This window comes from Mesoplodon mirus (genome assembly GCF_964341445.2).
Source record: "Mesoplodon mirus genome assembly, chromosome: 2".
Lineage (NCBI taxonomy): Eukaryota > Metazoa > Chordata > Mammalia > Artiodactyla > Ziphiidae > Mesoplodon > Mesoplodon mirus.
The window spans coordinates 82,923,093-82,946,353 of NC_138977.1; the positions used below are offsets into that span (position 1 = coordinate 82,923,093).

General features: G+C 41.1%; 1 protein-coding gene across 18 annotated transcripts in view; it reads right to left on the reverse strand.

The window, feature by feature from the left end:
- The window catches only part of APBB2 (amyloid beta precursor protein binding family B member 2), a 389,233-nt gene that overhangs the window by 302,190 nt on the left and 63,782 nt on the right, over nt 1-23,261 (reverse strand). For 13 of the 18 annotated variants that reach the window (XM_082637312.1, XM_082637304.1, XM_082637309.1 and 10 more), the window contains one exon: nt 14,057-14,213. The exons of the other annotated variants lie outside the window; for them this stretch is intronic. The gene's annotated coding sequence lies outside the window, so the exon portion shown is untranslated. The remainder of the gene's footprint in view (nt 1-14,056; nt 14,214-23,261) is intronic. 18 annotated transcript variants of the gene reach the window in all.

The window sequence follows — 23,261 nt, forward strand, 5'->3', positions numbered from 1 at the left end:
CACCACACCCTGTTAATCCCACTACTGGGGTACCTCCCCAGTCTCTTCCAACCTCTCCACTCCCATCGCCACAATCCTGGTCATTTTTCATCTCAACTCACACATCCTCTCTAGAAGATGAAACCTATAAAGCAGTAACAGTGATCTACTCACCTTTGTATCTGCACCATGACTTGTGTTTGCATAGAACTCTGGACGCACTATATTAAGTCAATATACTCTGTATTCCTGGCCACCTCCCCACTAGACCATGCGCTCTGAGGGCAGGTCTTATATCTTTTTTTTCTTTTTTGTTTTTTAATTCTCAGTGACAGACATGCAGTAGATATTACGTGCCTCTTGAAAGCCACTTATTCATTCATGCAACAAGTATTTATCAAGCACCCACTCGCCACCAGGTATTATGCTAGATGACGGGGATATACCTGTGAACACAAACCCCCCCAAACCCCTGCCTTTTAGAACTTCTGTTTACACAAATTCCTATTGTACAAATTTATTTTAGAGTGAGGGTAGAAAGATAATAACTTAAAACATAAGTATGCAATGTGTTATAAAGGGATAAGTTCTATAGGAAAAAATAATAAAGAAGGAGAAGAGGGATTTGGGGAAAGGGGCAGGAAGGTTCGCAATTTTCAACACCATCAGGGTAGGTAGGTGGGTTTCACTGGGAAGGTAACACCTGAGCAAAGATGTAAATAAGAGAGGAAGTTCACCAGGTGGATATCTGGGGAAGAGGATACAGGAAGAAGAAAGAGCAAACATAAAGGCCCTGAGGCAGAAAAGTGCCCAGTGTGTTCAAAGGCCAGTGTGGCTGGAGTGGACTTCGCCAGGGGGAGAATATGAGGCAGTGAGGTCAGAGAGGAAAGGAGGGGGCTTAGTATGGTGCCTGTCAGGTAACTGGAAGGACTTCATCTTTTACCATGAAGACAGAGAAGTCATTTCAAGTTCTAAGCAGGGGCGTGTCATAGAGTGACGAGTTTGAACAGGATCACTCTACTGGGAACAGACTAAAGAGAGGCAAGGATAGAATCAAGGAAAGCAGCTAGCAGGTCCTTGGAATCATTCAGGCAAGACAGAATGGTGGCTTGGGTCAAGGTGGCAACACGGGTATGCTCTGAAGGCCGAGTCAATAAAGTTTTCTGATGGACTGGACCTTGGAAACATATCTACATTTCTTCCTTTTCACTGATAATAACGAAGCCCCAGCCAAGACCCTGCTCCTTATTCCTAGATGGCTGTGAAAGTCTAGGATTTGTTCTTCCCATCTTCAATTCTCCCCTCTCTCTCTTCATCCTACAAGGCGCAGCGGGATTGGTGCTCGGAATGCTGCCCCCCATCACAGCATCACCTGCTCACAGTGGAGCTCCCTTCGGGGCACAGACCTGCTCCAAAGCCCACCACCTTCTCCTCACGCGCCCAGCCCTGTCCCAACACCTCAAACACCTTCCCATCACCCCACCTCTGCTCTCCACCACCACCCCTGCTCCTCTCCAGTGCCCTGGATCTTAAGGCCCTTGCTGCCCCTTTAAAGTTCACTGCAGGTTCCACCTCCTCTAGGACATCTTCCCAGGATGGTCTGGCTCATGCCTGTTTCTACCTCCTCAGGGTTCCTGTGGCCTTTACTGCCCATACTAAACATCCCACATCACACTGGCCCATCTAGACTGTGTGCCCCTAGAAAGCAAGAGCCATGCCGTACAGTTTTCAGGCCCCATGCCACCTACTCTATGGGCAGCAATCATAACACTTGCTGACAAAGAACATCATAGGGAAAAATCCAAGAGTACAATGTTTGAATTATTTTATTTTTATTTATTTATTTATGGCTGTGTTGGGTCTTCGTTTCTGGGCACGGGCTTTCTCTAGTTTGCGGTGAGCGGGGACTACTCTTCGTTGCGGTGCACGGGCTTCTCATTGCAGTGGCTTCTCTTGTTGAGAAGCACGGGCTCTAGGTGCACGGGCTTCAGTAGTTGTGACATGCAGGCTCAGTAGTTGTGGCTTGCAGGCTCTAGAGCGCAGGCTCAGTAGTTGTGGCTTGCGGGCTCTAGAGTGCAGGCTCAGCAGTTGTGGCTCGCAGGCTCTAGAGCGCAGTAGTTGTGGCTCGCGGGCTCTATAGCACAGGCTCAGCAGCTGTGGCTCGCGGGCGCTAGAGCGCAGGCTCAGTAGTTGTGGTGCATGGGCTTAGCTGCTCCGTGGCATGTGGGATCTTCCCGGACCAGGGCTGGAACCCATGTCCCCTGTGTTGGCAGACAGATTCTTTTTCTTTTTTTTTTTTTTGCGGTACGCGGGCCTCTCACTGTTGTGGCCTCTCCCGTTGCGGAGCACAGGCTCCGGACGCGCAGGCTCAGTGGCATGGCTCACAGGCCTAGCCGCTCCACGGCATGTGGGATCTTCCCGGACCGGGGCACGAACCCGTGTCCCCTGCATCGGCAGGCGGACTCTCAACCACTGGGCCACCAGGGAAGCCCAGCAGACAGATTCTTAACCACTGTGCCACCAGGGAAGCCCTGAATTATTTTAAATGTACTGTCAACACTTGAAGACTGGGAGCAGTCACATAAAAATCCAAATTTATGTCTTCTCTTGAAATACTAGAAGACCAGGCAACACTGGCCCTCATTCCTCAACAGCTGAGTGGTCATCGTGCCCCCGCCCACACCATTTTTCTCTTTTCAGCCGCACCGCACGGCATAAAGATCTTAGTTCCCTGACCAGGGATTGAACTTGTGTCCCCTGCAATGGAAGCGTGGAGTCTTAACCACTGGACCACCAGGGAAGTCCCTAATTGTGCCCTTTTTCCCTCTCTATGCCCCAGTTCACTTGTTTACTTTTCTGTCAGGTCCTGGTAGGCATATGAGTTTGTGATCCCCATACTAGACACTGGTTACCTTGAATTTTTTAATTATCAAGTTCTTTTGGGAACTGAGTATTTATTGAAGGTAATATCAGTTTTTCTCACTCATGATATACTGTGACAGACTTGTTTCAGACATTTCTATATATAAACATAAATAATTACATACATACACAAATATACACACATATATGTATTTTGTATTAACATTCCTAATAGATTACAATTCCTACACTATGGTTCAAACACCTTGAAATATGGGGGGTATAATTCTTGCCATGATTAAGTATAAGAGGGTCAGATATCGGTACAAAAGCTATGCAGAAAGAAAGGAAGATAAAGCAAAAATAAATGTTACTGATGAGCTATATATCAAACCATTTTAGGGAAAAAAAGTCACTAAAATTCTTTTGAAACTAGAAAAATTCCATGGCCTTGTTGATTAAAAAACAAAACCTCATGGATTAGAGATCAAACTATGCATACATAAGGGATATTACAACGGGTTTATTCTCCAGACAACTGCCTACATTCTAAAGTAAAATTGTCTTCTTCCTATGATTAAATTTCAGTATCCAAACTAAGACCAAAGGAGGTAAATCACACCATAAAGAAACAGATACAATGGTTTCCAGAGAAGCCTACCAAGAGTGGAAGAGTTAAGCAGTTACTGTTACTGGAAGAGTTTAGGGGAGTCATCTTCTTTGACCTATGACTCATGCCTGGGGTTTTAATTAAGAGAAAAGCAAAATCTGGACACAGAAGTCAGAAGATATTTAAAAGGCACCCTGACTTTATCTGTGTATCAGTCATAACTTCTACTCCAAACAGGCAGGCCTTTCTCAGCAAACAGCTTTCCTGATGAGCAATCAGATTTTGAAGACTTCCACTGCCACCTCCAGCCCTGTGGTCTGAAAAGCAAATACAATTCAGTCCAAAGCTCATATTTAAAGGAAAAAAAAAACTGAGCATAAGGGTACACTTTCAGACATACTTCAGCACGAAGGGGTTCTTTGTCCTTCAAATCACATTTGGTAAATATCTATCTTTCTCCTTTCTCAACTCAGTGTTTTAACTAATAAGCTTTCAAGAGAACGTTCGCTGGCTTAGCGCATACTTTACCACTCTTCCCATAAAAGTTACCTTCTTCCTCTGCATGCAAAGAGGCAAGAAAGACTGACAAATGAACATGAGAAAAAAATTTACAGTGTTTTTACAAACATTTAGTAAGGTTTTATAAACTGCATTAAAACACAATGAATGGGACTTCCCTGGTGGTGCAGTGGATAAGAATCCACCTGCCAATGCAGGAGACATGGGTTCGAGCCCTAGTCTGGGAATATCCCACATGCCGCGGAGCAACTAAGTCTGTGCGCCACAACTACTGAGCCTGCGTTCTAGAGCCCGCGAGTCACAAAAACTGAGTCCACATGCCACAACTACTGAAGCCCGCGCGCCTAGAGCCTGTGCTCCGCAACAAGAGAAGCCACCGCAATGAGAAGACTGCGTACCGCAACGAAGAGTAGCCCCCACTTGCTGCAACTAGAGAAAGCCCGAGCGCAGCAACGAAGACCCAACACAGCCATAAATAAATAAATTAATTAATTAAAAGAAAAAAACGAATGGTTATGGTCATGATCATATACTGCCCAGCTAGCTCTTGATTCTTGTTTAAAAGGAAAGAAAATGAATAAATGAACATGGCTAGAAAGCTCAAATAATATGGAAAAGAAAAAGGTTTTCAGTGTAGTATCTCCCTAGGGGGAAGAAAGGTATGTACCAGCATATATACAATATCTTCTTTAAAACATTTATACAAAAGGGAATGGTAGTCACATGATTCTGCAAAACATTTTTTCATTTTATATAGACACAAGCACATACATATATATATAAGTTGTATATGTGTATGTATATATAAAAATAATGTAATTCCAAATCAGCACACATACAGAGCTTTCATTCTTTACAAATATGCTATAATATAATATACCTTGTATAAATATCTTGGCATAGTTGTAAGTGAACCTATTTATGAAATTGCTGGTGATTTTAAATTTTAAACTATATTGAGAAATTGCTCTCCAGTGGCATCTACTTTATAATCCAATCTCAAACAGCAGTCCCTTTTCTGCATGTAATATAAGTACCAAAACAGACCTGCTTTGTCTCAAACTGCATCACAAAACTGCCAGACAGCCAACCCATCACAGAACAAGTCAAGCTCTTCTAGACAACACAGCCTCTACGAACCAAACCAGAAGCATCACATATCAAAGCTGGAGGCTGGCAATCACAGCTTCATAAAGGGCTCTGCGTAGCTGACCTTTTACTTTTTTCTATATTCTCTGTCTAAGACAAAACTGCAGGAACAGGGTGGGGGAAAGGGGAGATTATCATCTGCTAGGTATTTATCCTAGTCCCTTCAGGATGCTATGATAGAATATCAGAGACCGGGTGGTTTATAAACAAGAGAAATTTATTTCTCACAGTTCTGGAGGCTGGACATCCAAGATCGCAGTGCCAGCACACTCACCTCCTGGTGAGGGCCCTTCTCCTGATTCATGGCTGGTGTTCTCGCTGTTTCCTCACGTGGCAGAAGGAGCTAGGACCCCTCTGGAGCCTCTTTTATAAGGCAGTAATCCCATTCACGAGGGCTCCACCGTCATGACTTAAGCACCTCCCAAAGTCACCACCTCCTCATATCATCATCTTTGGGGGGTTAGGATTTCACCATGTGAATTTGAGGAGGGGACACATTCATTTACGCCACAGCAGTGCTCAACTACCAATACTACCAGGGGAAAACACTGAAACCGTCATAGAGTTGAACGCCTTGGTCCCTCCCCACTGTCAAATACCATGGGAGCCCCCAAGGCAGGCAGTGCAAAGAAGCTCGAAGCCCCCCAAACAACAAGTGCAGAATCAGGGTGGGGGACAGTCAGGGAAGTCCAAGGCTGACCTTCTTCCTTCCTTCTCTAAGTAGCTGCTTGGGAGGGTCTGATTCCCTCAGTAACCAGATACCTCCAGGTAACTCACAGCAAGCTGACAAGAGTGCATGGCTGGGCCACATACCTTGGCTGTAAGATCGTGGACAGACTCCCAAACATGCCATGCATTTTTATTTCTGCCTCTGAGGGTCTGATTAGGTATTTTCCTCAGGTAAAAAGCCTTGAAAACCCCCATCCACTTACAACCTCCTACCTCCTGTTCATTTATCAAAAAGAACAAAATGCCACTTCTCCAGATTAATCTACATCCAAATTAACCTCTCTCTACTTGGAAATTCCAAAGCATCCTATTCATACAGTACTTTTTGGGCCTTTATTATCTCATTAGTTATAATAATGATGAAAGATATATAAAGAGATACACACAGAGTTTTCTACAGGCCACCCACTTGAGAGGCTGTGCTTTTATTTACACAGGTATATCATGAGGTTTGAGAAAAAAAAAGTTTAGATTCAAATTTAAATTAGATTCAAATTTAGATTCAAATTTAAATCTAGAAACAGTTTAGATTCAAATTTAAATTAAATTTATCCAAGATGTGAAACTTGGATAAAACCATTTGATCTCTCAGCTCCTGAGCTTCTTTATCTACAAAACAGGTAATACTGTCTCTCTCATAGGATTGTTGTGAGGATTCTCCCCACCCCTGTCCCAACCCATCAGAAGTCGAGAAAGTGTTAAGTCCTTAGCACACTGAACAAGCTCAATAAAATGTTACCTCTCCCAGAAGGGCTTGTATTCTGGCTATTTCTCCTCCAGGATACTTCATTTTTTTCCCTCCAGCAACTACCAAAGTAGACTTTGTTAATACCGTTAACAAGTTCATTTGGAATTTAACTGAATTGCACTGAACCAAGTAAAATTAACTCAGCATCTCTTAACACTCATAAATGAATGCCTCCTCAAGGTCAGTGGTCATTTTTAATCCAATTTTATAATCATTGAGGACCTAAAGTCTTGGTTGGAACTCCAGACTTTCTATTTCTGAGATAAGTCTTTGGTAAAGCCACTAATTACCCTCCTACTTTCCCAGGCACGGCCACTGTCAAGCTTTAACCAGACACCAGAAAGGAGCCACAGCATTCACAAACTATTTACAACCTAAAGTCGTCAAGAAAACCACCCTTATGAAACCAAGCATGGAGGAGTTACTAAGATTCTAAATTCTGTCTTCAAAGGGCCTCAGCAGCATGAAGAATGCAGGAAAAACTAATTTTTTCATTCTTAAAAAGGGCACACTAGCAAATTGCACAGAGCAATTTCCTAATGTAAGTTAGACTGATGTTGATATTCATTTTCTAAATAAATGACTGGCTTGGATACTGTCTATGTAAAAACATCCAATAGACTTATTTTTGTTTATAAATGAAGATGAATTCTTATCTCAGCATATAGTAATCAATCTGGAAACTTCAGAAGTTCTGAACAGTTATCGTGTCATGAATAGTATAGGTCTTATTCGGACAGTATAATCAAACTAAATGTTTTATTCATTACAGGTCACTATGGGACTGAGAAACTACTGCTTGTTCTTATATCAGTAATTACACTAAAATAAACTGACTACATGTCACTGGAGTATGGTACCTTTGAAGGCTTTTAAAGGAAATCTAATACCTCACAGATTATGTAACATAAAAAATATAAAGACAAACAAAAAGTCAAAAGATGTAATATTCAAAATTCTATTAATACAGTACATATATTTATCATAAACATCCTCATTAGAGGTTTACACAAGAATGTGGTTTCTCCTAACGAAAGCAAGTTCCGGACATGCTCTTTATTCTTGCATCAGGCTCACCGAATGTGACCAAGTTGATCTGATTCTGTGACCAAATGATTATAAATAGGCAGGAGCCTTCACAAAATGTAACTGTACCACAACTCAAATTGCAACAGCTCAGCCATTCCGAACCCCTAACTTCAGTCAACATAAGGCTCTATTCAGAATAAAGGGCAGTTAAGAAGTTACCCTCACCCAGTCCTAGTATGTTTCAGCTCCCTAAGAAAAACAAGACCAATAGGACCATATCCTCCTAGAACATTATACTACACTCCTCATAAGGTCATTCATCATTCTGCAAATAGGTCACAAAGATTTTTAAAAGGGCACCAAAGAGAAAGAAAGGACAGAAAGGAGTGACTGGGTTAAAAAATTCATGATACCCACATCCTAGAGAAATAAATGAAAGCTTACCTACTGCTTTTTCTTTTAAATGAAAATAAAAAGAGTAATTCCATGTTGCCCATGGGTGCATTTTTATGAAGTGACATTATCAGCCAGAGGACTGCAAGGAAAGCAAAGGGGCCAGGTAACAAAACACGTCAGCTCTACCCAGGTGGAAATGAGAAGATTACAAGAAAGGGCAGGAAGCAGATAAGCCATCCTGGAGAACTGAGCCCTCCGGGAACCGGGAGGCATGGCTTGACCCACTAATGCAACGGCAGAAAACATGTTCTAAATCTAATCATGTGATTTTAATATCTGATTAAAGTCCAATAGCAGAAGTCAGCTTTTAGCTATATGCCAGAGAAGAGAAATGTCTCTGAATTTCAGCAAGACTAAATTTATATTTTTTTCACATTAAAAATAAAAGTCATTCCCCAAACAAAATTGTAACTTTACTAGAAAACAAAAAAAAGGGCAACTGGAATTCAAACATCACAATAAACCACTGACTTTTTTCCTTTTTAACCTCTATGCATTCACAATTTTTACAGTTATAACTAAAGAAGAGATATAAATTTGCAGTCTTCGTGTTTCTAATATAATTATTTTAATGTCTCCACAGCAGTCTATTGAGAACCATATCAACACAAAGGCAAAACTAGCATAGGTAGATATAAAAATGTAGCTAGCATTTTAATTATATTACAAAAAATGTCCAATTTTCAGAAAACATAAAACCATACTATAATCCCAAAACCCAAGACATTTCAATTCATAGACTTTCCATCTGGTAAAATAATTGTTTTGTGAAATTTACCTTTTTCAGTATAAAAGACCCAATTCATATAACCATTAATGAAAATACTTGAAATTCCTGAAATAATATACCAAATGTATAAATCTTTCAGCCAGTAATTATTGGTAATGATTAAGACAGAGGTAATGAAAAAAATTAATTTAGTCTGTTTTATACAAATGGATAATGGGCATAAAAAAGCTTACCACTTTTATGAAAAACAAAGTATTTTTTGGAAATAAAATAATCTAGAAAATGCATCTGGACGAATTTGCATTCTCTCCTACGACTTCAGATTTCCACTGTTATCCCAAAGAGAAAACCAGAGACTAATACTTTTTTTTTTTTTTTTTTTTTTTTTGCAGTACGCGGGCCTCTCACTCTCACGGCCTCTCCCGTTGCGGAGCACAGGCTCTGGACGCGCAGGCTCAGCGGCCATGGCTCATGGGCCTCGCCGCTCCGCGGCATGTGGGATCCTCCCGGACCAGGGCACGAACCTGCGTCCCCTGCATCGGCAGGCAGACTCTCAACCACTGCGCCACCAGGGAAGCCCCAGAGACTAATACTTTTAACAGAGTGACTCAAACAGGAACGGAGATGAAAAGTAGCAAAGGTACAACAGTTTTTTTTTTTTTTTAAAGGGAGCTATACTGCAGCTTAGGTCCATTTCTTGAACAAACCTTTTCATAGAAAAATTGCATTGCAAAAACTTAAGTGAAGTGTGGTACTGGCATAAGGAAGAGAGTCATTAAAAAAAAAAAAACCTCTTACATTTATGGTCAGTTAAATTTCTACAGGGAATTCCCTGGTGGCAGTGGTTAAGAATCTGCCTGCTAATGCAGGGAACACAGGTTCGAGGCCTGGTCCGGGAAGATCCCACATGCCGTGGAGCAACTAAGTCCATGCGCCACAGCTACTGAGCCTGCGCTATAGAGCCCGTGAGCCACAACTGCTGAGCCCAGGTGCCACAACTACTGAAGCCCGTGCACCTAGAGCCCGCGCTCTGCAACAAGAGAAGCCACCGCAATCAGAAGTCCGCGCATCGCCATGAAGAGTAGACCCGGGCTTCCCTGGTGGCACAGTGGTTGAGAGTCCGCCAGCTGATGCAGGGGACACGGGTTCATGCCCCGGTCCGGGAAGATTCCACATGCCGCGGAGCAGCTGGGCCTGTGAGCCATGGCCTCTGAGCCTGCGCGTCCGGAGCCTGTGCTCCGCAATGGGAGAGGCCACAACAGTGAGAGGCCCGCGTACCTCAAAAAAAAAAAAAAAAAAAAAAGGAGTAGACCCCACTTGCCGCAACTAGAGAAGGCCAGTGTGCAGCCAAACACAAATTAAATTAATTAATTATTTTTTTAAATAAATAAATTTCTACAAAGGTGCCAAAATAAATCAATAGGTAAAGGATAAGCTTTTCAGCAAATGGTGCTGGAACAACTGGATATCCATATGGAAAAAAGAGAGAGAGAGAGAAAGAAGAGGAGAAGAGAAGAGAAAAGAGAAGAGAATAAAGAAATTGAACATATACCTGAACCTTACACCATACACAAAACTTAACTCAAAATGGATCATAGGGGCTTCCCTGGTGGCGCAGTGGTTGAGAGTCTGCCTGCCGATGCAGGGGACGCGGGTTCGTGCCCCGGTCTGGGAGGATCCCACATGCGGCGGAGTGGCTGGGCCCGTGGGCCATGGCCGCTGGGCCTGCGCGTCCAGAGCCTGTGCTCCGCGGCGGGAGAGGTCACAGCAGTGAGAGGCCCGCGTACCACAAAAAGAAAAAAAAAAAAATGGATCATAGACCCAAATGTAAAGGTTAAAACAACGAAAGTTTTGAAAGAAACATATGAGAAAATCTTAGCAACTTTTGGTTAGGCAAAGAGTATTTAGAAACATCAAAATCATAAGCTTCGGAAGAAAAAAAGGATAAATTGAACTTCATCACAATTTTAAATGTTTGAGCTTCAAAAGATACCATTAAGAAAGCAAAAAGACAAGCCAGAGACTGGGAGGAAATATGTGCAAATCGTATATCCAAAAAGGGACTTATAGACAAATAACCCAATATAAAAATATGCAAAGGATCCAAATAGATATTTCCCCAAAGAAGATACAGGAATGGCTAAGAAGCTCACTGACTGAGTTACCAGCTCAATTACGAGGGGATAAATTTCGTAAATACCATCCTTTGTCCTTTTCATAAAGCTACAGAATAGGATGATTTCATTAGAATCTCCATAACATGTTACTTTGTAGTTCTCATGTCACAGTAAAGTTTTCAAATCACTGTAAAATGATACTAACATCCATATTGGACAAGAAATAAAACTATCTCTATTCACAGATTGCATAATCTGGTGTATAGACAATCCTAAAGTAGTCATATACACAATTAAAAAACTATTAGTAGTGATAAACAAGTTCAACAAGGTAGAAGAAAACAAGAGCAATATACAAAAAACAATTGTATTTCTATACACTAACAATGTATATACACTCTGAAAGTGAAATTTTAAAAATGATTCCATTTATACAGGCATCAAAAAGAAAAAAAAATACACTGCAATAAATTTAACAAGGAGGTGTAAGCTGTGTTCCCTGAGAACTGGGACAAAGTGAGAGAGTGGCATGGACATATATACACTACCAAAAGTAAAATAGATAGCTAGTGGGAAGCAGCCGCATAGCACAGGGAGATCAGCTCGGTGCTTTGTGACCACCTAGAGGGGTGGGAGGGAGAGAGACGTAAGAGGGAAGAGAGATGGGGACATATGTATATGTATAACTTATTCACTTTGTTATAAAGCAGAAACTATTGTTTTGAAGCAGAAATGAACTCACCATTGTAAAGCAATTATACTCCAATAAAGATGTTTTAAAAAAAAACGAAAACACAGTTGAAAGAAATTTTAAAAGACCTGAATCAATGGAAACACACCCCATGTTCATGGATCAGAATTCTTAACATTGGTAAGACAGCAATATTTCTCAAATTGATCTGGAGATTCAACACGATCCCTATCCAAAGGCTGGTTCAAAAGACAGGTTGTCAAAGCCCACAGTGTACAACACAAACAGTGAACTCTAATGTAGACTACGGACTTTAGTTAATAATAATAAATCAATATTGGCTAATCAACTAACAAATACATCACACTAATGCAAGACATTAATATTATGAGAAAACTCAGGGCTATGGGTATGGAAACTCTACTTTCTGCTCAATTTTTCTGTAACCTAAAACTGCTTCCCCAAAATAAAGACTATTAATTTTTTAAAAGTCAAACAAGGTCAATTATAAAAAATAAAATAATAATCATAAAGCCTAACATGGAGAAGAAGAAACAAATCTTTAAAGTTCATGACGCACTCGGAATTCTGCTGACACCAGAAAGCCAATTGACGTTTTGGTGAGAAGAGCAGCTGTTCCCCTGTGGTGTTCAAATAAACTCTGGACAACTTTCTGATAACCTCTCATTTGGCTGCTCCCGAAACAATTGTGTGTACAGTAAATACCAAGACTCTACTGCTGGCGAAGCTCTGAAATTATCTTCCTTATCTGCAATTAACTATACGCTCTGGAAAGCCTCCCTTTCTTTCAGACTCAAAAGGCAAGTAATTGAATTACATACAGTTCTAAAAATGTTCCTGTTTCTCCTTTGTTAAATAACAGCTCTCTGTGCTGGTCTCTCCCCAAGCCAGCAGAATTCATAATTCCCCATCTCTTCTCTCCCTCAGAAATTAGTTCTTACCTCTAGTGATATATTTTTCATACTGTGGGTCAGCTAACCTAATACTGATCTGGCTTATCACTGCGAAGCCCCTGAGGACAGGGACTATGCCACAGTCATTTCATGCTAAGACCTCCTACCTGGAAGGATGTTTTTAGATGTAAGCGATGGACACCTAATTCAAACTAAATAGCTAACCTGCCTGGAGAGTGAAACTGGAGTTGCTGGCTTTAGGGGCTGCTGAATCCAGGGCCATAAGTTGTGGGTGTAGGGTGGGAGTATGTGTGCATGTGTCCCCCTCATCCCCATTCCTTTTCTTCCATCTCCCTGCTCTGATTTCCTCTGTGTTGACTTCATTCTCAGAAAGGTTTTCCCTACGTGGTAGCAGCTCCGGCTTAACAAACCCACAGAAAGGAAAAACCTCTTTGCAAGAGTTTCATGACTCCATACCTCCATAACGGACCCTTGTGACCCTGACTAGCCAAGCTGATGTCACATGCCCATGAAAGAGGCAGTGGAGTCACCTCCTCTAACTATATGGGCTGAGAACAAAGCAAGGGGAAAGACAGCCCAGGGGAAATCCGGGTGATTTATTGAAAGGAGGAGGAAAGGGATGCTGGGTGGGCAAAGCCAAGAGACATTCACTACTTCACAGGCTCTCAGGACCGCCGACTCCCTCCCTTTTGCTGAGTATTTATCCACTGCTTATTACGTGTAATGCTGAGTTAACCACCAAATATTCAACAGAAAGTGTTTGCAGTGCCTGTCCCTGTATGACATTCTTTCTCAGAATGAATTCTTTCCCACCTTACTGCCACATGTGAGGCTGTTTATGCAGTTTCCTTCTCCTGGTCCACAGGGAGGCTATGTGGCATTTCGTCACATTCCAATTATTTTCAGGACATTTCTTCTCCTCCATCCTATGTATCTTAATGCCAAGTGCACACACTGCTGAAAATGAATGTGTTGCTAGCTTTCGTTTGCGGGGGGAGATAAAAGAAAGTAAAAACTTGCCAAGCAAACCAAAGGAGCACACACACAGAAGAACCCCTCCCCCTCAAAAATTTGGCAAGTCTTCACAATCTACCCTTCTTAGCGTGGAAACACAAATGAGGGCCAAGTCTCTGAAAGTACAAGTCCAGGCTTTCTCGAGGACACGGCTTTCTCTCCAAAATAAAGCCAAGATCATGGAGTGATTATGGGTGACCTCTGGCTGTGGCTTCTTACACGTTTGCTTGAGCTTAAGATCCTCCTCTCTTTTCTGAGAGAGAGGATGGGACAGAGGAGAGGAACAAGGAAGGGAAAGAAAGGAATACCACAGTACACTGTACACAGAAGTCTGTCAGGCTATACCTGCCACCTGTACAATGCTAGGAATCTCTCAGATAACTGCGAATGATTATTTGGGACTGGCTCAAAAACACTCCATGGAATGAACACCACCTTCCCCATCTGACCCAGTCCACTTTACCCAGCCTCTCTTATCTTATACCAACCTGATTTTGCTTAAGTTATCGTCTGTCTCAGGCTTTCACAGGAGCTTTCTTTTATGGATTTTCCATCCAGCAAATGTTTCTGTTCCACGGCTGGGCAGAGCCGACCACAGCATGCTTGGCTACGGACAGCAGCTGCTCACCCCACGGCAGCTCCGACCTGGAGGGGCGAAGGCCGGAAGCCATTAGAGGGATTCACAGTCACAAACTCTCTCTCTCAGGAGTGTATGTGTGGCAGGCTAATCCCCAGCATCTTCCAAACGTTTAAAATCATTAACGAACAGAGACGACAGTTTATAAGGTGTCCTAAAGACAAGTTAGGGCTATTCTGAGGGGAGGACTGAAGTATTTAATCATTACTGAAAAGGTCTGGCCAAACACTTATGCTCTGTTTGCGGAAAATTTTAAAGCCACATGTTTTAATTAACCACAGAAAACACGAGCTACAACTAAAATTTCATGAACACACTCATCTGCCCTGTGGAAAACCACAGGAATGTTCTGGCAAGGCTCAGTCTGGATTCTTGGGACACAGAGGGCTGGAATCATTCCCCTTAGGAACCCGAACAGAAAATTAACTTGCTCAATATGTTTAAAAAAGTAAAATGAAACCCAGATTTAATCTCAATCAAATACAAAAACATTTCAGGACTTCAAAGGGCACTACCAAAAGACACATAAGGGAAAGGTCATAAAAAATTCCAACGTGGTTCAGGACTTAGAATGTATTTTCAAGGCAAAGTGAATGGTGTAACAGAAAATTTTATAGGCTAAATAATCCAAAGGGGAAACTAATCATCTTTCATTTCCTAATAGAGGAAAATGATATATGAAAACCAATATTCAAGTGAATCATAAATATTATCAAATGTATAATATATTCAGGCAAAAGGAATCACTTAACTATCCTACTTCATGCCAAACCTGTGGCCTGACCCACACTAGCTACTATGCTTCAGCTTGAAGAATCAAGGCATTCAGAAAAACTGTTAAAATAACTTAGGCTCACTGATATTGCAGCTAGCAATTTAGAAACAGAAAACTCAAATGAGGTTATCCTATAAAAGCAATTAGTGAACAATTAAGAATAGCTTAAGAAGTCTTTGTTAATTATAGCAATAGTTATGACAACATCAATATATGCCAAATATTGAAAGCCTGTTCAAGAGGGAATGAGACATACGTTATTTTCAGATACTAGGTCCACAATTCTATTTCTGTTAAGTCAAAGCAGACCCCGTCACAAGTGTGCCAAGCATAATATTACATTAATCTCTACCTTCATTTGAACCTCTGTCACAAAAATCATTTTGAAAGGAACACGGCAGGAAAAAAGCAAGATATCAAGTTATGTACCTGTGGTATAATCCCAGTTTTGTTCTACAAACTGAGTGTATACAATCTAAAGACTCCAAATTATGAACAATAATAGCTATTTCTTGGTCATGGAATTAGAAATATTTGTGTTTACATCTCAGTATTTTCCAAGTTTTCTATAATTAATACATATTGTTTGTAGAATTAGAATATTTTTAAATAAGGTTTTTCTTATTAAACAGTATGGGAATGCAAATCAGAAATGGGATATCGATATACTATATTAGCCTGATCTGTGGGTTTCCTCTTACCTGAACAATAAGAGCTAAAATTTTAAAGTCTTCATTTATCTGAACTCTGTAATTCTTCATTTAGAAGTTCAAAACCCGAGTGTCCAATAACACTCCCAGGGCTGAATGACTACTTTTCCAGAAACAAGGAATCTTGTTATTTTGCAGACTTGTCACAAAGAAACAAGAAGACCCAGAGTTATTCCTCTCCCTTAACTAATGCATCCAAACTTCTCTATCACTAGCCATGCCATACAATTGTCACTTAATTAAAAAGAGTGCCTCCTGGTGTTACTTATGATTTCACCGGGGCAGAGCCCTTAGTGAACACTGCCACACTCCCATTTCTGATACCCCTAGCATCTCAGAAAACACAAAACACAATGGTAGAATCTTAACATTAGGGTACTTGGCAGTCCATCATTCTAAGAAGCCAACCTCCTCAGTTTACAAATGAGGACACTGTCACCCAGAGAGGTCAAATGTCTCTCCCAAGGCCACACAGCTGGTGGGGCAGGGATGAGAGTCCAGATCGCCTGGCTCCACTGTGACCAAGTGCTCTTTCCGCCACTACAACATCTCAGCATGCACTCCTCCAAATACAAGTTCGTATGAACCACCAGTACATGTTAAATTCATAATCAGCAAAACCAGTAGAACGAGACAGAAATTTATTCCATCAAAAATGAAATGCATGCAGGAAAAAAACCAGAGACTCAAAGGCTGCCTAAAATAGACGAGGCTCTGCCCAGAACCCGTTCCGTCAGAGAAACAATGGTTGCAGTGTGCTTGGGCAGCAGGTGTCTTGAACAGAAACCGCCTGTCACGCTGAAAGCTTTTTGGTCCTAGTACTTGCCCTACTGATGACAGCACAGTCCCACTGCTCAAAGCAGGACAAGAGGTTTTCAACAAGAGAAAATGACACTGGCACCTGTGAGCCACCTGTAAGAGAGAGGAGGGATGCATGCTCGCCCCAGTGTTGGAAGTAAATGATCTACTAAATGACCAGGCATCAAGTCTGAGCCTCTTCCTTCCAAAACAACTCAAGTTTTAGGGGAGAGATATTACTGATTTCAAAAATTAAGAAACAGAGTGGGGATCATTTTGTAAAGTACAGAAACAGTGAATCACTATGTTGTGTACCTGGAACTAACAGTTTTATAGGTCAGTTATACTTTAATGAAACATTATTTAAAAAAAAAAGGGGAGGGAGGGAGGGAGGGAGGAAAAAGAAAAGAAAAGAAGAGAATCACTAAAAACTAAAATAAAATAATCCTAATGCTTCTTATCCTATGCCTGCTACAAGCTTGGGGATGAGCAGGACTTTTCTCTCTTTCTCTAAGTGATGTACAGGAACACTGCTCACCTCCACTTCTTTCTCAGCGTTTACCTACAGCATCCATGCCACACCAGTCAGAAACCTACGAGTCCCACAAAATGTGAACAGCCTGATGAGCAAGGGAGACGAGAGGACAGATGGCAGTGACAAACTCAGAAACACTCCCTGAAAAGCCTTCACTGAGTTCCCTCTGTCACCCCTTGCCTACTGTGCAGCAGGGCCACAAAGGCAGGAACTGTGAAGCCACTAATAAAAAAAAGCCACATCCAGGGATGATGTGAGCTCCCTTTGTGAGTGCTGGGACCAATACAATGGCTCCGTCCCGCCTCATCTCAGGAGTCAGGCACCCTCGAAAAAGAAAACACGAATTTTTTCCGCCCCAAACTGCTCCTAAAGTCCCCACCATCTATTTCCACGGCTGGATCCTGAAGGAAAGACAATATCGACAGTTTATTCCTTCTTTTCTGTGCCTCAGATCGGATGCTAAAGGTTACTGTCCACAGATGGCAAAAGGAATCAGATTCTTGTTGCTATTTCACAATGAAATCAAAGCTTGGTGGTGAGTATTGTTCAAGGAACTCTTTAAAGTCATTTGTAAGGTAATGGCAGTAAGTTTAAATTTAGCAGTCTGGTAGAATAAACTCTGACCTGCCAATCAATTTGGCCATAATCTTGCTGAAGTCAACAAATTATCTTTCTCAACAGAGACTAAACAAATTAGAATTAGATCGGATGCACTGATTTTGAAATCCTTTCTTACTTGGAACCTTGGCTGTGTGTTGTTTGGTTCTTTAGCTTCAGTGAATGCCTTTGGCAAAACGTATCCCCAGACACTGCCACCATCCGAGAATCTTAAATGGATGGCCAGCATTTTTTTTTTTCCTATTTTAACATCAAAGGGAAAGTTTCTCCTTCTTGAGCCTGATTCCAGAAATATCAGCCAAGCCAATTCAATACTTCTGAAATTTCTCTCTCAAAATGATCTGGCAAGAATATGTCAGAGAACATTCCTCTCATGGCACTGGAAATTTGATTTTAAAATCTTAGATTGAAAGTACTGATAATTTCACGTCTTAAAATGTTTGGGAAAGGGCTGGGTTTGTTTTAAATTACCCATCACCAGAAACTGAAAAGAATCTATTATAAGTAAGCAAAACTGCCACCCAACAAAGTTTATGGAGACATTATGACAATTTGGAAAATGTTTCACCTAGTAATGTCCCACGTCATGCTCTCAAGTAAAGGGGGTTTCAACAGTTGGGGGAGGTGGGGAGGGAATTTATGCTTTCTAATGTTTTAAAGGGTGTTCTGGAAAGAACAAGGGACAAAGAAATCAGCAGAGAGAGAGGTTGTGGTCCCAGCTCTGCTACTTATGACCCAAGGCTTTCTGGAATAACTAATTTACATTCTTTTTTTTTTTTTTTTTTTTTGCGGTACGCGGGCCTCTCACTGTTGTGGCCTCTCCCGCTGCGAAGAACAGGCTCCGGACGCGCAGGCTCAGCGGCCATGGCCCACGGGCCCAGACGCTCCGCGGCATGTGGGATCTTCCCGGACCGGGGCACAAACCCGTGTCCCCTGCATCGGCAGGCGTACCCTCAACCACTGCGCCACCAGGGAAGCCCTAATTTACACTCTTTAACCTTAGTTCCATCATTTGTAAAACAGCCAGCTTCATGGGATTGTCAACCAATGAAACCAAATATAAAGGCATTACAGAAATTTTTTAAGCTTTATGTACTCATTCAACAAATATTTACTTAAGAAACCACAAAGCTGCCAGATACAGCACTGTGGATACAACCATGAACATGAGACCCAGTCCCTTCCTGCAAGGACCTAAGTGAAGGGACTCAGTGTGATTTGTGAGAGGCACAGGGGGCCATGGGAACATGCAGGCAGCCTCTAATCTGAATACCAGACAAATTTCAGGTACTGTTACCTTCACAAGCCCTTGAGGAAATTTCTCGGTGAGCAGTGGTAGATGTGGTTTTTAGTTTGGGTTGGTTAATTATTACCTTATTCACTTCGTACAGTTTTATTAAACACTCACTATGTGCCAAGCGCTATTCTAGGCGCTGGGGGTTTAGCATTGAACAAAATTTCTGCCCTAATGAAGCTGACATTTCCTCATCCAAATGAAATGCAAAATATATGAACTAAACAGATTTAACTAGCAAGGCTACTTCTGCTGCAATACAATGATTTTTTTTTCACCAAAATATCCACACACAAAAGTTAAAAGGAATATTCTAATTGATCTAAATACAGTAAATATTTTATTTCTTAAATTTCCAAGGCTACATTTTACAATATATCAAATAACTGCCATCATATGAAAGGCACTCTTAGGTCTGAGGGATTAAATTTGTGTATTTTGGCATGGAGAACACTCCCACATCTTACCCCCTCCCAAGGAAAAAGAACAAATGCTGGAATCTATCCAAACACAACCTCAGTTTTAACAGGGGGAATATAAGGTATTTTAGAAGTATTTCCTGTAATCATTTTTTTCAAACGATAAAAAAAGTTGAATTATTAATTTTAGTGTAATCTGAAGTTCAATTTTAACATGCCAAATGTCTGCCTTTACAAAGTTTCTTTTAAAAACCTATTTAAAAGAGATTGTGGGGGAGGTGCTGAGAACTAGGCTGGTCCAGGAGATAAGTCAACTCAACTGTCTAAAAATTCAATATGGAATGATGGGGAGGTAGATGAGGAAAGGAGGAGAAAGAGAAAGGAAGGTACAGGAGTGAAGAGTCACACAGTGATCTCTTGAATTAAAAACCTGAAAGCTCACATACTCAACAAATACCAAGACCCAATGTTCAAAATACTGTAGAGCAAAGAAGAATGTAAATATGCAGGTAAAAAAATGACCAAAATGCTACTCAGCCCAAGAGCAAGGGTTCCTAAATCTGGAGTTCCTACCAAAAAATACAAAGTCCAAAGCCCAGGTGCTCTGATGTACTAGGTCTGGGGTAGTGTTCACGAATCTTTATTTTATTTATTTATTTATTTTTTGCAGTACGTGGGCCTCTCACTGTTGTGGCCTCTCCCATTGCGGAGCACAGGCTCTGGACGCCCAGGCCCAGCGGCCATGGCTCACGGGCCCAGCTGCTCCGCGGCATGTGGGATCTTCCCGGACCGGGGCACGAACCCGTGTCCCCTGCATTGGCAGGCGGACTCTCAACCACTGCACCACCAGGGAAGCCCACGAATCTTTATTTTTCTAACTGGCCCCAAATGATGCTGATGCACATCATTCCCACAGCTGGGAACCACTGATACAGTGTATTTCCTTATTGAAAAAAGTACTGGAATGTTTTTATTATAATAATGAATAACTCTTTTGCTAAGTGCTTTCTATTAATCTTCACATCCATCCTGAAGTAGGAACTATTATTATGCCTATTTTTAAATGGGGAAACTTGAAGCATGAAGCGGTCAAATAACTTGACTGATATTACACAGCTTTTAAATCAAGAATCTGGGATTTTTGCCCAAGTCTTATCTGCTGCATATTTTCTTAGCACTCTGATCTGGTGAACTTATTTAGCAAGCTAAATCTGTTTCCCACTCTGTAGTCTAAGGATGGCATATGATTAATCATCTTAATAATATATCATAGGCATTAATACAGAACTTAAATCCCAAAATTCAGTAATAAACTGTATAACCTGAGATAATGTTGGAAAAATCATATATAAAGTGTGGTCTACTCAGAGCATTAGGGAGGTGTCTGGTCAGGTATGCAGTTATTTTAACTGCCTTCCATTCCAACTTAAGATCAATGCTTCTGATCTTAGGGAACACAAGCTCCTTCACCAACATTAGCCCTTTACCTAGAAAAAAGCTGGACACAGTGAAGTCGGTCTCATTAGGAGTTACTGCCAAGGGCTTGACACCTTCTCACAATTTCACACTGTTGTTAGTGTTACTCCACCTGCCTAGGCCATCTCACCCTACTACTCTGATGTGCCAATTACTACTCCTTTGAGGTCCAGCCCAAATATCACCTCCTTCATGAAGCCTTCTCAGATGCTCTGGCAGAAATAATCACTGATGCCTTTGTGATTCTCAGTGTTTCTCCTATCACATAGGGCAGGCTGATGCTTATTCAAGAATATATATGCCTTATCTTGGGCTTCCCTGGTGGCGCAGTGGTTGAGAGTCCGTCTGCCGATGCAGGGGACACAGGTTCGTGCCCCGGTCTGGGAAGATCCCACATGCTGCGGAGCAGCTGGGCCCGTGAGCCATGGCCGCTAAGCCTGCACGTCCGGAGCGTGTACTCCGCAACGGGAGAGGCCACAACAGTGAGAGGCCCGCGTACCACAAAAAAAAAAAAAAAAAAAAAAAGAATATATATGCCTTATCTTAACAAAGTCCTTGTAGCATCTCACCTCCTCACCCTTTGTTCTCAGGTGGCCTGAGTTCTCTCTGGTTCTTCCCCACCTCTCTGAAAGTTCTTTCTCAGGCTCCTTCTTAGGCTCCTTTCTATATGACCACTAGAATATCAATGGTATTCACCAAGGCTTCATCCTGACTCTCCTCACACTTCATACAAACTTTCTGGGTGACTTCGACCATGATGCCAAGTCCAGCTACCAGGACAGTCTGAAGACGCCCATCCGATACATCACCCATTCATTCATCAAACATTTATTGAGACATGCTCTATGCCAAGTACACACCATGATTTCTCTCTCTTGACTATTCTATGTCCAACCTACTTGGATCTCAATTCCTGGTTCATTCATGCTCTAACTCCATATTGCATCCATTCTAAGAGGCACATTTCTTCCATTTTCACACAGGTAATGTGGAGATGTGCCTTACAAAAACGGCATCTTAAAAATTTGGGGCAATGTTTTTCTTAAAATCTTATACACATAGTATAATGGTGGCTCTTATAAACAGTGGCAACTTAAATCAACGAACCACAGAGATTATCTTAGTGTATTTCCCTTCCATTATTCCACAACAGAGCTATCCAACAGAACTTTCTTCGATGATGGAAATGTGCCATATTTGTGTTGTTCAATATAGTAGTCACTATCCACATGTGCCTTGAAATTTGGCTAATATGACTGAGGAACTAAATTTAATTTTAATGAGATTTATCTACAAGTTTACCAATTTCTTTATCATTCCTTTTCACATTTCAGACTTTCCTTCTGGAATCACTTTCTTCTCCATGAAGCACATCCTTTATGAAGTTTCTTAGTAAAGGTCAGCTGTCGTAAGGTTTAATGTTTTTGGAAAGCATATTTTGCCTTTTTCTTGAATGACAGTTTTGCTGATATACAACCAATAGCATTTTCTTTTAGCATTTTGAAAATATTTTTCCAGCTTCCATTATTGCTGAGAAGTCAGCTGTCAGTCTATCATTCCCTTGATTAACAATCTATCTTTCTTTTCTGGGTATTCTTAAAATCATCTTTCTTACTTTGGTGTATTTAAGTTTTCCTATGTCTAGATGTGGATTTCTGTTTGTTTATCCTATTGGTATATGCTGTGCTTCCCCCCTTATCTTGTCCATAAATTACTCAGATTTAAGGAACACCAGTCATTTATGTCCTTTATGAACTCTCTCTGGAAATTATTTGTACACTAGATTCTCATTAAACATTTATTACTTCCCTCTATTTTCTCTATGATCTTTCTGGGACTCTGAACAGATCTCATCATAGGATTTATAGTCTTCAAATACACCTTCATGTTTTTCTTTTTATTTCTATGTTACATTCTGGTTATTTTCTTCAAATCTTTTTTTCTAGTTCATGAATTGCTTCTTTAGCTGTTCCTAATCTAATTTATTGAGTTTTTATGTCAACAGTTATAATTTTTTCCCTTAGGTTTTGTTCTTGCTTTTTTCCCCCAAATCTGCCTGGTTAATTTTTTTCCAGTAACAACAAAACACCTAGATTTATGTTGCCCTTGTACACACACCCCCTTTATTGAGATATAACTGACATACAACATTGTATTAAAGTGTACAACATAATTTGATCTACGTATATGTTGCAAAATGATTACTACAGTAAGTTTAATTAACATCAATTACCTCACATAGTTACAGTTCTTTCCTTAGGATGAGAACTTTGACTATCTACTCTCTTAGCAACTTTCAAATATACAATACAGTTTTATTAATTATAGTCACCATGCTGTACATTATCTACCCAGAACTTATTTTTCTTGTAACCGGAAGTTTGTATCTTGACTACCTTCATCCATTTCCTCCATCCCCCACCTCTGGCAA